The sequence below is a fragment of the Bicyclus anynana genome, chromosome 15, assembly GCF_947172395.1.
Source record: "Bicyclus anynana chromosome 15, ilBicAnyn1.1, whole genome shotgun sequence".
Classification (NCBI taxonomy): Eukaryota; Metazoa; Arthropoda; class Insecta; order Lepidoptera; family Nymphalidae; genus Bicyclus; species Bicyclus anynana.
In genome coordinates this window covers 14,138,044-14,158,679 of record NC_069097.1, presented here as the reverse complement: position 1 = coordinate 14,158,679, position 20,636 = coordinate 14,138,044, and positions in this window count along the sequence as shown.

The window sequence follows — 20,636 nt, the reverse complement described above, 5'->3', positions numbered from 1 at the left end:
ACTGGCACTTTGCCAGCCATTGACGGATTTATCGTCCAAGCACTGACTTTCCGTGCTATTATCAGATACGCAATTGTTCCTTATAAATCTACTATGCGAAAATTAAACTCGCAGACGCCCCATTGTTTTAACCGCGTTCATGGTAATATGGTCAAATGGGGATAACATAAAAAACATGTTAATAAAAAAAAATAGTTTATTTCAGTAACATTAATCGAATAACAAATAATTAAAGGCTAGAGTCTTCTTTTAAGAGTTTAAAACTCCTGTGTCAGAAGGCTTCACTCTTCCATAACAAGTCGTAATAAAACTTATTTAAAATTAATCATAGTGTCAATATAATTAATAAAAACTTGTGTTTGTGCGTGTGTTTTGTGTTAGGTTTACTCGCTAATAATGTAATAGTCAGGGATCCGTAGAACATATTTTTACAACTGATTAATATTCTTGCTTTTGCTTAATGAATATAACTATTAATTATGCAACTTTTAATAACCTCGTTATTAAGTTCGTAAGAGGGTAGTGTATCAAAAGTTGTTACTAACCAGATGTTTTTTTTACTGTTGATTATTTAATAGTTATACAACTTAACAGCTACAATGTCCTACAAATTGTGTGGTACATTATCCCGTTCCAACGCTCAGAAGTTTTCATTTCCTGGTAACTCAGTTAGCTAACAAAATCAAGAATTTTCGTAAATAAAAAATTTTATCGTTCCATCGAGATAAAGCTCTATTAATTTGTTAGTAATCAGTTGTAAATAATTCCACGGATCCCTGACTATAACTTTTTATTGACGAAAGAAGTTTTGAAATCACTTAGTGGTTTAGGCATTTTAACAAACTCACTGTTGATTCTATACTAATATTATAAAGAGGAAAAGTTTGTAGTTTCATATTATCGACCCTTAGTCGGCTCACTGCTGAGCTCGAGTCTCCTCTCAGAATGAGAGGGGTTAGGCTAATAGTCCACCATGCTGGCCCAATGCGTTTTGGCAGACTTCACACACGCAGAGAATTAAGAAAATACTATGGTATGCAGGTTTCCTCACGATGTTTTCCTTCACCGTTTAAGACATGTGATATTGAATTTCTTAAAAAGTAACTTCTTGAAAAGTTGCAGGTGCATGCCCCGGACTGTGTTTAATATAAATATTTGGTAGATTTGAAATAATAGTATTTAGCAACACACATAGTGTCGCGCAAATTTCCACACCTGTCCCATAAAAAGCACAAATGAACCATTAGCGAAGCCTATCGACCCATACAACATCATAACGGATAACGCCTAATTTATCCAAACAGGACCACAAATCAAATTCTAATACGCTCACAACGGTACCAATTAGGGGCAAACAGGGGCCAACAGGGGCCACCAGGGGCCATCGGGGGCCCAAATGCCGCGTCAAAGTTGAGCCACCCCCCGCCGGTGCAATTTTTTTAGGGGGTACCCCCCATCAGACTGTTTGGTGACGGTTGCACCTACATTGTACGGCCGGTGTATAATGGTCGTTTTGTTACTGTCGCTTTCTTGTTGCTATGTTGTGAATGATATGACTACGAGTATCAGTCGATTATATTTGTGGAATGTGTTTTTTGAAAATGTTAGAATATGAGGTTTCATTATCTCTTATTGATAAAATATATTTAGCCTATGTTACCCGGACCATTATTACGATGTTTGACACCTCATTCATTAAAATCGGTTCAGTAGTGCTATTGTGCTATATATTGTATTGTTGGAACATACGCGCATACATACATACATTTCCTTTTATTAGGGGTGGAGAGAAAAGAAACTCGAGGTTCACAAACACACCACTTTAATAACACAACTCTTCGATTATAATCACAAAAAAACTGAGCCCGCCTCATCCATGAAGCCACGTTTTTATACCTTTCCAACGGAATAAACAACAAGAACAAAATATAGTCAAACATCAATCTTTTATCTATACGGATATTGACATAACTTCATTTATGAATTATGTCAATATACGTTTATAAATCTATTTATTTATTTTAGTTTAGTTTCGTATATTTTAGTTTAATTTTAAGAACAAAGAATTACTCGTCATAATACGTCATGGTACCTACGTATATTGACAACACTACAGTTATAACCAGATTGTAACATATAATGTAGCATATCCGTTAATACAAATGTCTTCTTATTTAATTTTCTAACATTCGGCCTTCCTGACAATTAGTTTGTCCTCAAACTATTAGCTTTTCAACCAAATTTACACAAACAAACTATCATTTTGTGTTTTGCCTGGAACCTCTTTAGACAATAGCCACACCTATCGTGTACCCTGCCCGATAACATATTCGGTCAATAGGCACACCTATCTCGTACCCTTCCCGAAACCATCGTCGGTCAATAGGTACCCGTATCTCGTACCCTTCCCGAGACCATCGTCGGTCAATAGGTACCCCGTATCTCGTACCCTTCCCGAAACCATCGTCGGTCAATAGGTACCCGTATCTCGTACCCTTCCCGAAACCATCGTCGGTCAATAGGTACCCGTATCTCGTACCCTTCCCGAAACCATCGTCGGTCAATAGGTACCTCTATCTTTTACCCTGCCCGATAACATCGTCGGTCAATAGGCACCTCTATCTTTTACCCTGCCTGATAACATCTTCGGTCAATTGGCACTCACATCTCGCAATTACTCAATTCAAAATATTGAAATTATTATAATTCAATAATAAACAAACAATAAAAAAAATCCAAATAATAATCCAATAATATTAGTCTCAATAATATATGATGATAATTATCCATATAATTAATTATTCACAAGAATATTTATGGCGAATAATCAATAATTTTATCTACTATTAGTTTCTAATTACTATTTTCACTAATTTACATTACAATCCAAACAGTAGTACCTACATCTTCGGTCAATAGGCACTCTTAACATCTGCAGTCAAAAAAACAGACCTATCTAGCACCCTGCCCGATAACATCTTCGGTCAATAGGCACTCTTATCATCTTCAGTCAAAGAACAGACCTATCTAGTACCCTGCCCGGTAACATCTTCGGTCAATAGGCACTCGTATCTCTCAATTGTTATATTCAATTCAAAATATTTAAATTATAATCCATCACATCCACATGATAATTATCCATATACTAATAATAATTCATCCACAACAATACTACTACTTTTAATTCATTATTTTTACTATCGCCATCATTGATAATGAGTGTACTAATATCCATGGTTTTATCTGATCAACCGTCCATAAATTACAAGACTTCTCAAGCGCTGTGCTGCTTATTTGGCACCGCCTCTTATGCATATAATAAATTTATCTTTTCTGGAAAGTGTGTTTCCAGAAAAGCATAAGTTGTCAATTGTAAAGCCAGTATACAAAACAGGCAATAAAAGTGTTAAAACTACCGTCGTAATTCGTCCTATAACTCTAATACCAGTTCTCTCGTTTTTTTTTTTTTTTTTTAAATATTGCACAATGAACTATTTAGTTTTATTTCACACTGAAATATACTAATAGATGATCAATTTGGCTTTAGGAAGAATTGTTGTACTACACTAGCCTGCTATAATCTTAACAAAGTTATTACAGAGAACCTTAATGCAAAATTGTCTGTAGTATGTATCTTTCTTGATACTAGATCATTTGATCTAGTTTCTCATAAAACACTTCTAGATAATTTGAAAAGTATGGAATTAGAAGAAAATGTTTACAGTGAGTTTAGAAAGGTAATTTTCTGTTAACTAAACTCCCTGTTAGCCATAAGAATGAAATGTGTTGAAATTTTAAATTGTAATTGTCGTTGTAATACATATCGATCAAATTTTAAAATTCAAAATCCATATGGTGTCCTTTAAGGTAGCTAGGTCCTTTATTATTTATTTTGTATATAAATGACCTCCCGAATGGAATCAAGCTCAAATGCATTATGTATGCCGATGATACAACTACTGTCATTACTGGCAAGGATAGATCAACTGTTGAGTATGGATGTAACGACGCTTTATCTAAAGTTATCAAGCAGATATCGAAATTTATTTAATATATGCCATATAACCATGTATTCTCAAATTTCAAAATTCGTTATAAATGGTCTTCTTTAAATGAAGTAGAAACTACAACTTTCTTAGGGATAATAACTGACAAATATTGCAATTGGAAATCCCACACAGAACAATTATGCGCCAAGTTGGATAGGTTTGTATTTGTTCTTAGATGATTATATCAAACCAACAGTTATAAAACAGTATTGTTGGCATATAATGGATATGTTTCTTCATTACTAAGGTATGGAATCGTCCTATGGGGAAACTTCGTACTTATAAACACTATGTCCGTTAAGCAACAGGCTTATTTGAGGACCTTATGTGGCTTGCATACGCCTGACTCATGTAGACCTTTGTTAAAAAGGTTCAAAGTTCTTCCTCTACCTTTATTAAATTTAGTAGTTAAAAAAATGTTCTAAATATTTTAAAACTTACAATGAGTTAAGTGATGCCAGGCGCAGAAGAAAAGATAAGCTAATAATGCCACCAAAAAGGCTCGATATGTTCGCTAAGAGTGTACATTGTAGTGCAATTTCAATATATAACAAACTACCAGATATCTATAAGATTGACAATATGAATAGTTTTGAATATGGTTTCTAAAATGCTTATGGATACTTTTGATAATTATTCTTACATATTTAACAGTTGATATGTTCATAATTTGAACGCATTTTAACATATTATTGGTAATGAATATTTGACATTGCACTAAATTTGACTTTAATATTATTTTATTTTATTAGTCACAGTAATTTTAATTTAGATTAGTATTGGTCACAGAATCATAAAATGACAAATTGTATGAGCTATTAAGTTTTCTTTTTTTTTTTCGTTTGAATAAAAATTAGGATTAGGACGACGACATCAACGACGGAAATAGTATAGACTGCATGGACGTTTTATAAAAATGGTGCACGAAATTTCTTCCCAATGCTTATTTGGGAGGAACCGTTCAATCAAAAAGAATAGGTTGTGTCACAGCGCTTCAAATTAAACAATTGCCGGGTTGTATTTTTTTTTTTTTTTATATGCCTCAATAACACGCGAAATTTTAATAAGGCAGATGGAATTACGTATCTCATTTAGTACATGCTGTATTTTATTAATTGTTCATAAATAAATTTCTTAAAATTTCGCTATAAAATATCAATTCTATTTCGCCTAAAATATCTATTCAAAGAACCAGGGCCATATTAAGAATATATTTCTATACTGAGTTTTCCTTACATTGTATTTTATTTCATAAAAAAAAACATTTATATAAAACCTCGATGAAAAGGAAATAAACTTAGATGCGTTTTTGATGTGTAAAATATATATTAACAATATGGCATTACAACTTGTAAGGTCAAAATATCCAGCAGTGATTATAATAATATTTAGAGTATTTAATTTCTTCGACTGTCAGTTGCTTTGATATATTTACGACATTTTGCGTATTTCGTATGGTATTTTTTGATACAAGTAGGTAATTAAATTAATGGTTTACAGTTCAATACTTTACAAACATATTCTCATTTTACGATTGCCAAATTAAATAATTACAAGAGAAAAGTGGATACGCCTTGTCCAATTAGAATAAAATGTTGCACCGAATGATGCAATAAAAACCCCATAAAAGCTCTAAAGTTTGCTCCGCACACTTTGTCAATGACACATATTTAACAACAAAAGGTATATGCTTTTTTTTTAAACAAGGATTTTATTTTTGTAAAATATCAAAGACCGGCCCTGGTCTCATGTATCACGCCGAGACGAAATCTACCACCCTCGGGTTAAGTCGTATATTTTCGCGTAATCTTCCGTGGGTCGAGCGACTGACCATCGAGTCGGGTACAAAGTCTATTTAAAATTTTCATACGTCGAATCACTATTGGCAGAAAGTATCAGCGTCTTAATTATATCATATGCTATCTTTGTAAACCTACTTTCTGATGAATAAATAAATTATCATTATTATTATATTTGACCTTGGTATACAAGATGAAGATTATCATTTCTCATAATTTAGTTATTTTACCCAGCCCTTAATAAGCTGGCATTAGTTTCCTGCTTTTTTTCCTTTACTAGAACTAGTTTGCTTTTTAGTTTTTTTTTTTTTTTACTAAATTCTCTACAGAGTGATTAGTGGGTAAAATGTTATTTGGTGAAGGCTTCAAGGAATCTTGGATGTAAAAGTTGTCCCTCTGTATTTACAAATTTAATAATTGCTGTATTTTTTTTTTATTTTATTATTATGTATTTTGGTGTTAGCAAACAAATAACATCAAAAACAACCACTAAATTCTCTTTGAAGTAGTGATTATTACCAACATGAAGGAAAAACACTCGTTTTTATTTTTTTATTCTTTTTTTTTTTAAATCGGTACATCTTTGCCCGGTTTATCCAAAACGATTTTATATAAGCTATTTTAGATATTTAGATTTTATATAGCTAAAAAAATCACCATGTTTTAAAAGGTACGATTTTTCACTTATTCCCGATTATATCCATACTCAGCCATGTTTTTCAACATAATTAAATTTTTAATATCTCGTTGGATAGCTAATAAGCCACACTTGTTTTTAAACTGCTATGCAGATAAAGTTGCTAGGTATTTTTTAAAATAAACTTGCATTTATTCATGGGATAAATACGTAAGTTTCATTTTTAAATCCTGTTTAAAGTAGAGTAATTAATTCGGTTAATTTTTTTTTTGCTCCATATAATCTAATTCAATTTGATAGCTAATGATTTCTACTATCGTCCCTTAAAGGGGTCGCTATAAGTTTCCAGTGACCCTGTATATTAGCACACTCATTTACTTTATATATATCCGCATTTCGATTTTACGACTTATTTGTTGGATCAAATTCCATTATAATATTTTGTCATAATGTAATGTAAATATTAACACTTGCCGCGTCGTTCTTCGCTATGGCTGTCTGGCTCGTAGTTGCATTTCTTTTGATTAACCGGCTGCAACTTTGGCTGGGCGCCCGGCTGCGATGCTGTTTGAACACTCGGCTGTGACGCCGGCTGGGATGCCGGCTGCCCGCCCGGCTGTGATGCCAGCTGGGACGCCGGCTGAACGCCCGGCTGTGTCGCCGGCTGCGACGCCGGCTGCGACGCCGGCTGAACGCCCGACTGTGTCGCCGGCTGCGACGCCGGCTGGGACGCCGGCTGAACGCCCGGCTGAACGCGCGTCTGAACGCCCGGCTTCGACGCCGGCTGAACGCCCGGCTTCGACGCCGGCTGAACGCCCGGCTTCGACGCCGGCCGAACGCCTGGCTGTGTCGTCGGCTGGACGCCGGATGGACGCCGGCTGGACGCCGGCTGGACGCCGGCTGAACGCCCGGCTGCGACGCCGGCTAGGCTCCTGTTGAGCTCTCGGCTGCGGCGCCAGCAGAGCGCCCGGCTGGACGGAGCTACATCCTCGCTTGCGCGTTGAGTTGTTAGTCCAACTTTGTTTGGTTTACCGAGTGCCTCAATTTTTTAAAGCTAAAAATAGAAAATGTGGAGGGCAGAAAAAGTATTCATCGAATAAAGAATCATTTCAGATCATACTGTTTTGTTGATTATTGATTACGATTACAAAAATTAATTATCAAGCGTAACAGATTTAATCCAATATTATTAAGTACACATTTATAATAAGATAAGAGACACATTTATAAAAAGGTGTGGGTAAGTATAAAAACCAAATCGTTAAACTAACAACACTTTTGTTGGTAAACCACTCCTAGAAATTGTATTCTAACGTAAATAATAAATAAGTCACGAATTTAAAAAAAAAATAAATGAAAGCCATTTCACAAATATACAAATATAAAAACCAGATGTCACCTGCGGTCAATTTACAGCGTTCAGCATACCCCGCTTCTGATATTAGGGGTGGAGAGAAAAGAAACTCGAGGTTCACAAACACACCACTTTAATAACACAACTCTTCGATTATAATCACAAAAAAACTGAGCCCGCCTCATCCATGAAGCCACGTTTTTATACCTTTCCAACGGAATAAACAACAAGAACAAAATATAGTCAAACATCAATCTTTTATCTATACGGATATTGACATAACTTCATTTATGAATTATGTCAATATACGTTTATAAATCTATTTATTTATTTTAGTTTAGTTTCGTATATTTTAGTTTAATTTTAAGAACAAAGAATTACTCGTCATAATACGTCATGGTACCTACGTATATTGACAACACTACAGTTATAACCAGATTGTAACATATAATGTAGCATATCCGTTAATACAAATGTCTTCTTATTTAATTTTCTAACACTTTTGACTTCGCCGTATTCGGGTATAAAACTATATTTGTTTACTTAGCGCATGCAATTTTTCCAATAAAGTCAGCATGATTTTATCCGATTTTCTTAAAATTATATTACTGTCAATTTTCGCTGCTATAATTTTTTTTTCAGTTATATACATTTTAAGAAATTAAATATCACGTGTCTTAAACAGTGAAATAAAAACATCGTGGGGAAACCTGCATACCTGAAAATTTATTAATTTTTCTGCGTGTGTGAAGTCTACCAATCCGCATTAGGCCAGCGTGGTGGACTATTAGCCTAACCCCTCTCCGAGATGAAACTCGTGCTTGACAATGAGCCGAATATGTGTTGTTAATGATGATTAAAGATAAAAAAAGTTTAATTTTGAACAATTTAAAAACAGGTTAGGTACATAAACAAAATATGAAAACGGTGGTCCCATAAAAGTTATAAGCTGTGGTTGTGATAATGAATGATGATGATGATGAATGTTAAACTTTGTACCTACGAAAATTGTCAGCGTTACCAAGTATGTTAATACTTTCGCTGCGGCACTGATTTTCCTGTACTTTTCTCTGGTGCGGTACGAGGTCAATCGACCTCGTAACTCTTGAACACACTAGACATACGGGGTCAATTGACCTCGTACCGCAGCGAACTGTCCGGTCTAAAGAGCCAGCACAGTGCGCCTGTAGTACACTCGCGTCCATTTTGACGTGGCGATTTTTCCCCGGCCGCATGTTTCGTTTATTTGTCCGCACACACGCGAGCCGATCGCGCGATCGATCCGTCCGTCAGGGTGTGTGACTATCATTTTATAGCATTGTGCTGTGATGCACCCCCCACTGTATTTACATACATCAATACCATTGCTGATGCACTGTGCGCGAGTTATGTGACGTATACAACTAGCGACCCGCCCCGGCTTCGCACGAATGCTATGTAGATACTAATATTATTATTAATCTATACTCTGGTATCTACGCCTTCCGAATCGAGAGCAAAGGTCATATACACTGGCCTATTTCCTATTTTGGTTTTTATTATCAACCCATCAAAATGAATATATCTTATAGTATGTAGATGACACTTTGTTGTCCACTTCAATAAGTTTATAACAAAGACCAAAATAGTGAATTAGGTCCGTGGCATGCACCTATATGTATATATATTTCAGATAAGCATTATAAGTAATTAAATATCACGTGTCTCAACCAGCAACGAATAGGAATCAGCAGCATCGTGAGGAAGCCTGCATACTTGAAAATTTTCTTAATTCTCTGCGTGTGTGAAGTCTGCCAGTCCGCATCGGGCTAGCGTAGTGGACTAAATCCTTACCCCTTTCATTCTGAGAGGAGATTCGTGCTCAACAGTGAGCCGAATATGGGTGTTAATGATGATATGGCAGGACTGACAGACACAAGCAGTGAAGGTGAGTATTTGTGCGTCATATATGAACCACTTCCTTTATCAACCCATATTCGGCTCACTGCTGATTTCGAGTCTCCTCTCAGAATGAGAGGGTTTAGGCAAAATAGTCCACCACGCTGGCCCAATGCGGGTTGGCAGACTTCACACACGCAAAGAATTAAGAACATTCTCAGGTATGCAGGTTTCCTCGCGATGTTTTTCCGTCACCGTTTGAGACACGTGATATTTAATTTCTCAAAATGCACACAACTGAAAAGTTGGAGGTGCATGCCCCGGACCGGATTCGAACCCACATATTCCGGAATCGGAGGCAGTGGTTATATCCACTGAGCTATCACGGCTCTCTTGAACCACTTAATATGATAGAGAATGATGGTCTATGTTGCCCCCACTGTATTTACATACATCAAAACTATTGCTCATACGTTTTGCATGAGACAACAATAAACGTTCAAACTTTTTGTCTAATCAAACGTGTTTGTCAAACAAATTGACTGTATGAAGCATTAGTCAAATACTGCTTTGTGAAATAGTGAAGTTTGACAAGCAAGTTTGACGACAAGTTTGATCGTTAGCGGGGTGTCCTTAGTCCTTACACCCCTAATTCCAAGGCATTACAAGAAAATACTAAAAAATTATACTGACTGAGTATCAAACTCAGTCAGTATCATTTTTTGGTATTAAGATAATAATACATTTTGATTTGTTTTTCATTTTGATAGATTTTAAAACCAAAGTTTAAGTTTGCAACTTAAATTACCACGACAACGTTTTACGTAAACGTTAAAATAACGTAAAAACAAAAAGAAATTAATTTAATTGACGATCCGAAAATTAATCCAAAAAGTTTTACGAAAAAACGTAGTTCTTTTTTTTAAAGAATATTTGCTATATCTTTTATAATATGACCAATATTCCCATTCTCCTCTAGTCGGGAAAGACTGTGTACTAGGAGTGGGTACGACGGGGCGGGGATCGAACCACCACCCCTCGGTGATGAGTCCGACCGCTCTTAGCGTTGAGCTATTGAGGCTTTAACTTAATCCTTTACAATCCGGACATTGACACAACCACAGACAACACCCTCTTGGCAACACCATCAATCTCTCTACATCTTCGGCGAAGACAAACCCCCCCCTCCCCTCTCACTTGTATTACGTAACGTGACGTGGATTCGAACCAGAGACAGAGGTGTCAAGAATTTACGTGGCGAAATGAGAGAGGTTAGGCCATTAGTCCACTATGCTGGCCCAATGCGGATTGGCAGATTTCACACACGCAGAGAATTAAGAAAATTTTCTGGTATGCCCTCAATTAAGAAAAGGTATTACCTCAAGATGTTTTCCTTCACCGTTTGAGACACGTGATATTTAATTTTTGAAAATGCACACAATTGCATGCCCCGGACAGGATTCGAACCCACACCCTCCGGAATCGGAGGCAGAGGTCACATCCACTGGGCTATCACGTATCTTTTTACCGATCTTTGGACCGATTTGAAAAACTCTTTCGCCAATAGAAAGCTACATTATCAATAAATAACATACGTTATATTTTATTGCCGCATTCCCACGGGAATTGGGACTACGCGGGTGAAATCGCGAGATTCAACTAGTGATTATTTTTTAATTAAATTAATAGGATGATTATAACTAAGTACCTATTTATTTAAGCCTTAATGGCTCCGCGGGTATAAGGCCGGCCTCAAAACTGAGAGGCCATGAGTTCGATTTCCACCAGTAGGACTATTGTAGTAAACGTTCCTAATACAGTCAGTGCGATTATTAGTAGAGAATATAGGTCATATTTTAAATATTTTTACGGCGAGTAAATCTGCGAGGCATAGCTAGTGTTGATGATTGGTAACGTCGACGTAACGTGCTCTTTGTAGCACGTAGAAGCACAAACATTTCAACTTTCAAAAATATCATTATGTCATCAATATCAGCCTGTTTTAGGAATATGAAGTTGAAACACACCATACTGCTCCAATTTTTAAGTTAGAGTTAACGGAAATTTGTTTACTGAAAATTTCATGAAAGAAAATAAAGCTCAGTATTTCGTAGCCCAACCCAGGAGTCGAACCTGAGACCTTATAATCTAAAGCCGCATAAGTTAACAACCAAATCAGACTACCTCGTTAAAAAAAAAACAAAAAAAAAATATTCTTACACCAACACAAGATTCGAACCGTGGACATAGACCAATGATCCCCGGAATAGACAATAGACCTACAACCAACAAGACTAGAGTCACTTGTAATTAATTAACCTAAAAACAAGACATCGGATCACTCTCATACGTGCTTCCGATCTGTAAATTAGCAATTAATGAATGCGCCAGGGAAGGGCGCCCCCATAGGGGGTGCTTTTTTGCAGCTATAGGTAGCCTGCGCTGGACGAGCTACAGGCTGGGTGAAGCTCTAGAGGATACGTCCGGAGATATATATTTTTCACTACTCTTGCTCAAAAACACTGTCATATTACCACTCCACAACAGGGCTAAACAAGCATTTCAGCCTCTAGGGGCTAAAGTAATTTTGTTTTTTTAATTTTTGTCTGTTACGAGTACTAGCCAAGTACTAGCCTACTATAAAACGGAGGAGGTTTTGTTCGAAAATAGAATCATCTTATTAGATAAAGCCCTGATTGTTATGAAAAGTAAATAAAAAACTTTAAATTGGAATGAAATGCAGCGTTCTTGTCTGTGGAATGCGTTCATTTTTTTATTGAATTTTTATTTTACTTAAATACCTTCCTAGGTAAAGTGGAGAAAACAACAACGAATGGATTCACTTACGAAAGGAGTTTCTTAAACTATTACCACATTTACCTCACATACTCATTATTCATCTTCACAGTAGTCGGAAATTATATTACCGGGTAAAAGCATCTCCCTTAATATCCAAAATTGTAGACTTTGAACATTTAATTTTTAATTAAAATAAATCATTGAATATTGAACTAAACTATTATTTTCTCTCAATCGTTGTGAAAAGCAGAGTGTAACACGTGGGGCTAAACCCATTATAAACTCGGTTTAGGTAAGAGATTTAATTTTTTTAAAGCATATTAATTTATTCGTAAATAAACTTAGAACGAGTTCATTTTGCTACTTAATGACAACTTAATTGCACTACTACTAAAACTAAAATTACTATTAAAATGAAGTTGTCTCTTATTTCTTACTAGACTATTAAGCTTAGTAAACCAAGTTGAGTCTTGATAGCCCAGTGGAATGACCACTGCCTTCGATTGAAAAGGCAGGTTCGAATCCGGTCCGGGGCATGCACCTCCAGCTTTTCAATTGTGCTTTTTAAGAAATTAATTATCACGTATCTCAAGCGGTGAAGGAAAAACATCGTGAGGAAACCTGCACACCAGAGAATTTTCTTAATTCTCTGCGTGTGTGAAGTCTACCAATCCGCATTGGGCCAGCGTGTACTGGCTTAACCCCTCTTATTCTGAGAGGAGACTCGTGCTCAACAGTGAGCCAAATATGGTTTATTAATGATGATGAGGAAGTAAACCGTAGTAAACAATTTTACCCTAAAAACTTAAATTAATATTAAAGTGTTTTTAACTTTTCATGTTGAAAAAACATATTTACGGAAAACAAAATATGACGTCACACAATTAATAAAAGGAATATGATGACGAAGGTTCGTACAGGTTTCTTGGTTACTATTCCGGATTCCTTACCAACTGGAATGGCTTATTATATATTATTTTTATTTGTACTATAACTTAATTATTATTTAATGGGTGTTGTTAAAAATCAAACCACAGAGAAATATAAAATGCATGCCAGTGATGAAAGGGCCTCAATTTATATAAACTGAAAGATCGTCAGCTTATGCACTATGCTCTTGCTATAGGTAAGCATGATATGGAACTATACAACATGGACCGTGGTGGTATTGGGAGGTAGCAGGTTTCAAGGGACCAGGGCCTGAATTATCCAAGCGTACACAGGAAGTAAAAGAAAATTTAATGATTTTAACCATTGTAATAAGTTTATAAAATCTCTTGAGTTTATAGCCGGCTCTTCTTGTATCTTGCACATGGCTAGTTACCACCTTACCAAAACAAAGACGTACCACCAAGCGATTAAACGTTCCCATATGTTGCCACGTAGAAATTGTCAGAGATATGGGGGGAATAGACCTGTACCTATTTCATGTAAGCTCGCTTATACTGCCCCCCTAGCCAAGTGGGCACGTCGATTCTCTTTCTACGAGACTAGAAAAATGTATGGGAATGACAGATCTTGATTACGTTACCTGTCGATAGCAAATGTCATTCCCATACATCTTTCTAGTTTACGAAGCGTTAGCGATCGTAGAAAGAGAATCGACGTGCCACTTGGCTAGGGGGCTGAATCGTCGTCAAGGACTAGCATGTAAAAAAAATATTGAAAATTTCGGATATCTCCAAACTCATCGCAGTACAACGATGCATTTGCGTCCGTCATTTTCAGCTTTTTTCGCAGCGAGCCCGCAGCACTCGTTTTTCTCATCCCCCTCACCCTGCACCCTCGCCCCGCACCCCGATAGCGCCGTGCGCGGAATTTGATTAATGCAATGTTCACGATAATTATTCCTGTTACTATTTTTTGACAGGATAAAGTTTTTTCGCTCAACGTTGATTTTTGTGTAGCGTTTTTTTGGACGTGCGCACGTTGCAACGCGTGTACGTAATAACCGTAGTTTTTTGTTTTATTCAGTATATGCAAAAGTGCGTTTTGTGGTATTTTTTTAGGGGCAATTTGCGTTGGTACCGCTGGACAACTATTGACGGACTGCAAAGTAACTTGCAGCGGAACGAGTGCCGAAATGTCATTTTTCCAACTAAGTTATATTTTTTTTAATTTATGAAATATTTAGCAGTTTAGGAGAGCCGTGGTAGCCCAGTGGATATGACCTCACTCCGAATCCTGGTGTGGGTTCGAATCCGGTCCGGGGCATGCACCTCCAACTTTTCAGTTGTGTGCATTTTAAGAAATTAAAGATCACGTGTCTCAAACGGTGAAGGTGCATACCAGAGAATTTTCTCAATTCTCTGCGTGTGTGAAGTCTGCCAATCCGCATTGGGCCAGCGTGGTGGACTATCGGCCTAAACCCTCTCATTCTGAGAGGAGACTCGAGCTCAGCAGTGAGCCGAATATGGGTTGATAATGATGATGATGAAGATGTTTAGATTGCTTTCTACACACAAAAGGTACATATTATTATAAATTAATATTATCTTCACTGTTATTACACAGAGAAAAGATTTTTTGTTAGTTTGTTTGTTTGTAGCGATTTTTCTGCGATAACAGCAGAGGGGCTGGTATACAACTGACGCACTGACGTAGATCAATGGAAATCTACTATTAAAATCTAAGTCAGGATTTTTGGGAATTTCAAACACCGATTAAAGAATAAAAGGTAGATAGAGCGCACGGCTCACGACGGTATCGTTTCAAATACAAAATTCAAAAACTAATATATTCTCGAGTCAGTACGACACGAAGCGCATCAGTAATTTTTAATATTATTCAAGAAAAATGGCATCTGGGGTTTTTAAATCTATCTATATCTATACTATACACATTCTATATCTATACTATACACTTTCTTAAATGTGTAAATTATTGTTTTTATGTTAATGCTGTTTGTTTCCTAAATAAATGAAAAAAAAAATACTAACATATAAAGCGGAAGAGTTTGTTTGTTTGTTTGTTTGATTGAACGCGCTAATCTCAGGAACTACTGGTCCGATTTGAAAAATTCCTTCAGTGTTAGATAGCCCATTTATCGAGAAAGGCTTTAGGCTATATTATATTCCCGTATGCCAACGATAACCACGCGGGTAAAACCGCGCGGCGTCAACTAGTATTTTATAAAGTGTTAACTAAAACTAAAGAAATAAGGAGTATTTTTTTATTGGTAATGATTGATTATTTTGTTAACCCCCGACGAGGGGTGTTATAAGTTTGACGTATCTGACTGTCTGTATGTCTGTCAGTCTGTCTGGCACCATAGCTCCCGAACAGATGAAGTGATTTCAGTTTAGTTTTTTTTTTGTGTCAAAAGTGACTTACGGGCGAGTGTTCTTAGACATATTTAATGAAAATCGGTTGAGCCGTTTAAAAGTTGTGGGGGTTGAAATTGGGGAAGAACAACCGAATGTCTGCAAATATACTCCAGTGGGGTCTCAAATGAAAGCGAATATTGACGACTTGATTGAGAATGTAATTAATAATTTCATGACATTCGGGGGTCTTGAAATTTTTAAATTGTACACGTTATTAATTTACCTGATTGTAGTTAGTTTTAAATTTTGAAATACAAATTATGAAAGTTTGTCGGATGTCAAGATGTTTTTTATGGGTTTCGCCGGCTTCACCACACTGCTTGTAAAGACACATTCTGAATCATTCTTTATTCTGTGATTTCAACAAGGGGGACACTCAAATTGGTATTTTATATAGAAACCTTTACGAATTACATACAAAGTTCTAAATTCTATAGCATAGGACGTAGGAATTTTAAACTCGCGCCTATTTGTCATCTCCTGTACCCTTACTAACTATTATAAACGCTAATATTAATTAATTTGTGTAACAACAAAAAAAAACTGATAAAAACTATGAATCCTGCCTGAGCTCTTAAAAACTTTGAATATATATAAGTTCTTCCAAATAAGATCCTTCCTTTCCTTATGTAAATAAATAAATATTCTCTGGCGTAGATCACTAATTTAGCAACATTAGTTAACTTTTTAAATTTACCTCTTTGATTAATTATAATTAAAATTGTTAATTACTTAATTATGTAATTATGAAATGACTACAACAATAAGGTGCAACAAACTGCAAGTACCAGGGTAGCATAGCGCATCAGGAGCGGTAAGATTGATGCGATGCCAGTGATGGATGAGCCCGCCTTCGCTGTAAGAGATGGCGGCTAAGTTTCCATCTGTATTTAAGCGTTGACTATCTATTTAATTGAGTAAATTTTAGGAAAAAACGTCAAATAATTGTTGCTAAAATAAAAACATTGTTGGAGTGGCGTAAATGTATGAAAATTGATTTTTTTTAATTTATTTTTTATATACGTATCTATATGGAAGCAATACGTATTCTGTGGTTGTAGTAGCCTTAAAAAAACTTTAAAGTATGTATGTATATCTTACAAGTACAAAACTCAAAGTAGTAAACATCACAAGTCTGTGATGCTATTGATGTAAGTTGATGTATGCTTTTTGTATAATTAATTAATATTTCATATAAATATGTGTAAATTACCTATGTTAAGAGAGAGAGAGCTGTGATAGCCCAGTGGATATGACCTCTGCCTCCGTTTCCGGAGGGTGTGGGTTCGAATTCGGTCCGGGGCATGCACCTCCAACTTTTCAGTTGTGTGCATTTTAAGAAATTAAATATCACGTGTCTCAAACGGTGAAGGAAAACATCGTGAGGAAACCTGCACACCAGAAAATTTCTTAATTCTCTGCGTGTGTGAAGTCTGCCAATCCGCATTGGGCCAGCGTGGTGGACTATTGGCCGAAAGCCCTCTCATTCTGAGAGGAGACTCGAGCTCAGCAGTGAGCCGTATATGGGTTGATAACGACGACGACCTATGTAAACCTAATCATATTGCGAATTCTCATTGTTTTAATGTATTACGTAGGTAGGTAGGTATGTCACATTTACCTGCAGATGTGAGTCTAAGGTTACTTCTTTAGTAGTACTTACTAGTTCTTTAGTAGACTATAAAACTACTGGTCTGAGTACCGATTTGAAAAATTATTTCAGTGTTAGATAGCCCATTTATCGAGGAAGACTTTAGACTATACATTATCCCAGTATTCCTACGGGAACGAGAACCACGTAGGTAAAAGCGCGGCGTCAGCTAATATAATGATAAGTTATGAGAATGATGATGATTAAGTACTATAAGAATGATGATGATTAAGTACAACCATTGAATTTTGATGAAACATTTTCGACGTTCTCTGCCTTATTATTGGAAGTTGCTTGTCAATGTCCACCCGCAATGTCTGTGTCGGCGTTCATCTCTTGGACTATAAACGTGCTGGTTCTGCGGTTTAAAATGCATTGTTTTCGCTGGAAGCTAAACGACTGTATAATCGTTCGAGAAACTAATTAAAATCACTCCCAATGAATACTGCAGTGACTTTGATGTTTTGTTTATTACTTATGGCAATTTTGATATAAATACGAGTAGCTACATGAAACAGTTTTAAGAAAACTTTAAGAATATTAAACAATATTTAAAGTAAATATCAGCCTATTTTTACGGCTCACCTCAGACCTACCTCAATGTAGGAGAGGGGATATTGATCATAGATCCACCACGCTCTCCAAATGCGGGTTGGTGAATGTAGAATGACCATGTTTGATTATATAACCTATCCCTATCGAATGTTAATGAATGATTATGACCGGAACAGACGGCTGAAGGTGCTCTTCCAAGGCACGAGGATTTAACCCTTCCCGTGACGCTAACATGCGACCAAATGAAGAGAAAATAGACAAAACGTCATCCAATAGCGGCGGAGTTGTCCCAGCCCCATCTCTTTCGTACCAACGCAATGAAAGAGATAGCGTTATTTCCGGTTGACCTGCCATTGGTTGAATTTGATCTATTTTTCGTCACGAGATTATCTCATTGGTCCCATGTTAGCGCCACACGGTTAGAATAATTATTGAAAGTTCCTTAAAAAAATGAAATGTACATAGCCCGACCCGACTCGAACACAGGAGAGATTAGTTGATTGTTTGTTTGTATTGAGCTCTGAAACTACTGCACCGATTTGAAAAAATCTTTCACCAATGGTAAGCTACACTATCATATGAATTCCCAGCTAGGCCGATTGAGGTTTTCTTAATTGGCCCAGGTCTGGCTGGTGGGAGGCTTCGGCCGTGGCTAGTTACCTACCGACAAAGACGTTCCGTTACGATGTGGTGTAGAAACCGTGTGTGGATTTTCATACTCCTCCAAACAAGTTAGCCCGCTTGTGTCTTAGATTAAATCATCAATTTCCATCAGGTGAGATTGTAGTCCAGGGCTAACTTGTAAAGAATAAAAGAATAGGCTATATTTTATCCCCCATATTCCCAAGGGAAGTGGGTGAAATTGTGTGTTTTCCTAGTTTATAATATTAGCAATAGCCGCTCGAGCTAACGCGTAAATCTCTTCGTCACTAAGACATGTTCCAAGCGCAAGTATGGCTTTCCTCATTAGAAATTTCCCTTAGTTTTCAGTTTTTCCACCCCCGCGCAAACACTTATCGCTTTTCTTAGGTTTTAAAAGGCGACCTAGATGTTTTATAACGACCTAGAACGTTAACAAGTACACGCGGCGGCGTATTAAAGTTTTTAATATTATCTATATTGCTTTTTTAATATTTTTTCTTTTTTCTTTTTACCATTGACTTTATAAGCTATCACGTTCAGACAAATATTTTATACTGTTAGACATGTTATGTGCCTACAAAATCACCGCAAAAAGTAATCCAAATTTAACTTCTGCACCTAGCGCACACACGCACAATTTTGTATTTAATTACATTATATATTTATGAATAAATAGTTTTTACACTTCCTGAACACACAACTCGACATTGTGGTCAAAATTTACTTATTATTTGTTTAAATAACTTTCGTTGTTTACTATGTGACTAAATGAAATTAAGACAATTAGCCGCTTTTTTTCGCCTCAGTTTCGACCCGCTAGTGACATATCTAATAGTATAAAATCTTCGTATTATCCGAGACAGCAGGCTAATTCACTATCTTTGGCGTATGCTAGTTGACATATAGGTACGAAATTGAGATTCCATGTAACAAATGTCATCCGGTGCTTACTGGTGGATATCACACTGTAAGTAAATGACATTTTGACAAAAGATTTGATGTCTATTTTAATAAGTTGATAATAAAGACCAAAATAGTGAATTAACGTGCTTTACGAGGCACGGGGGATGTTGGTAATAAAATTAACATCAGATTGTGATCGTGACTTAAAAATAATAATCACCCCTAAATATTTTACCCGCATTCTCATTAAAGAATGTTTGCTATAACTTTGTAAACATGACCAATATTCCCCTTCTCCTCCAGTTAGTCGGGAAAGACTGTGTTAAGAGTAGGTACGACCATAATGCAGTGGGCGGGGATCGAACCCACGACCTCTCGGTGTTGAGTCAGGCCTTTTTACCGTTGAGCTATTGAAACTTCTAACGAAGCAGCATTGTTGGTGTAAGCACCATATAAGAATATAGATCGTTAAATATAATAAATGAATCAAAATTTGTAGCTAACTGTACGTAATTTAAGCCAGTAAAAATTTTAGAAATGTAAAACTGAAAGGGTTTTGAAACCTTATACTCATATGTAGGTATAATGCTAAGACGATGCTTAACCTAAAATTGTAGGTTTTCTTATAAATATTTAACTTTAATTAGTGTAATTATTATCTGGAAATTGAACCGAAGATTGAAATTCAAGATTTAGGTGTAGTACATACCTACCATCATGGATGACCTTAGTACCATGCTGAACCACCTCAGCAGAGCTTCTCAACGTGTGGGCCTAAAAATGAACATGAGTAAGACGTGGGGTCTCAAATGAAAGCCTACTGAAAGAGAATTTTGATGACTTGATCGATAGTGTAATTAATAATTTCATGACCTTCAGGGGTTTTAAAATTTTTCAATTTTATGTTATAAGTAGGTAATGTTACTAAATTTTAAAACAGTACATATTTTTATTCTTTTTACAAGTTAGGCCTTGACTACAATCTCACCTGATGGTAAGTGATGATGCAGTCTAAGATGGAAGCGGGCTAACTTGTTAGGAGA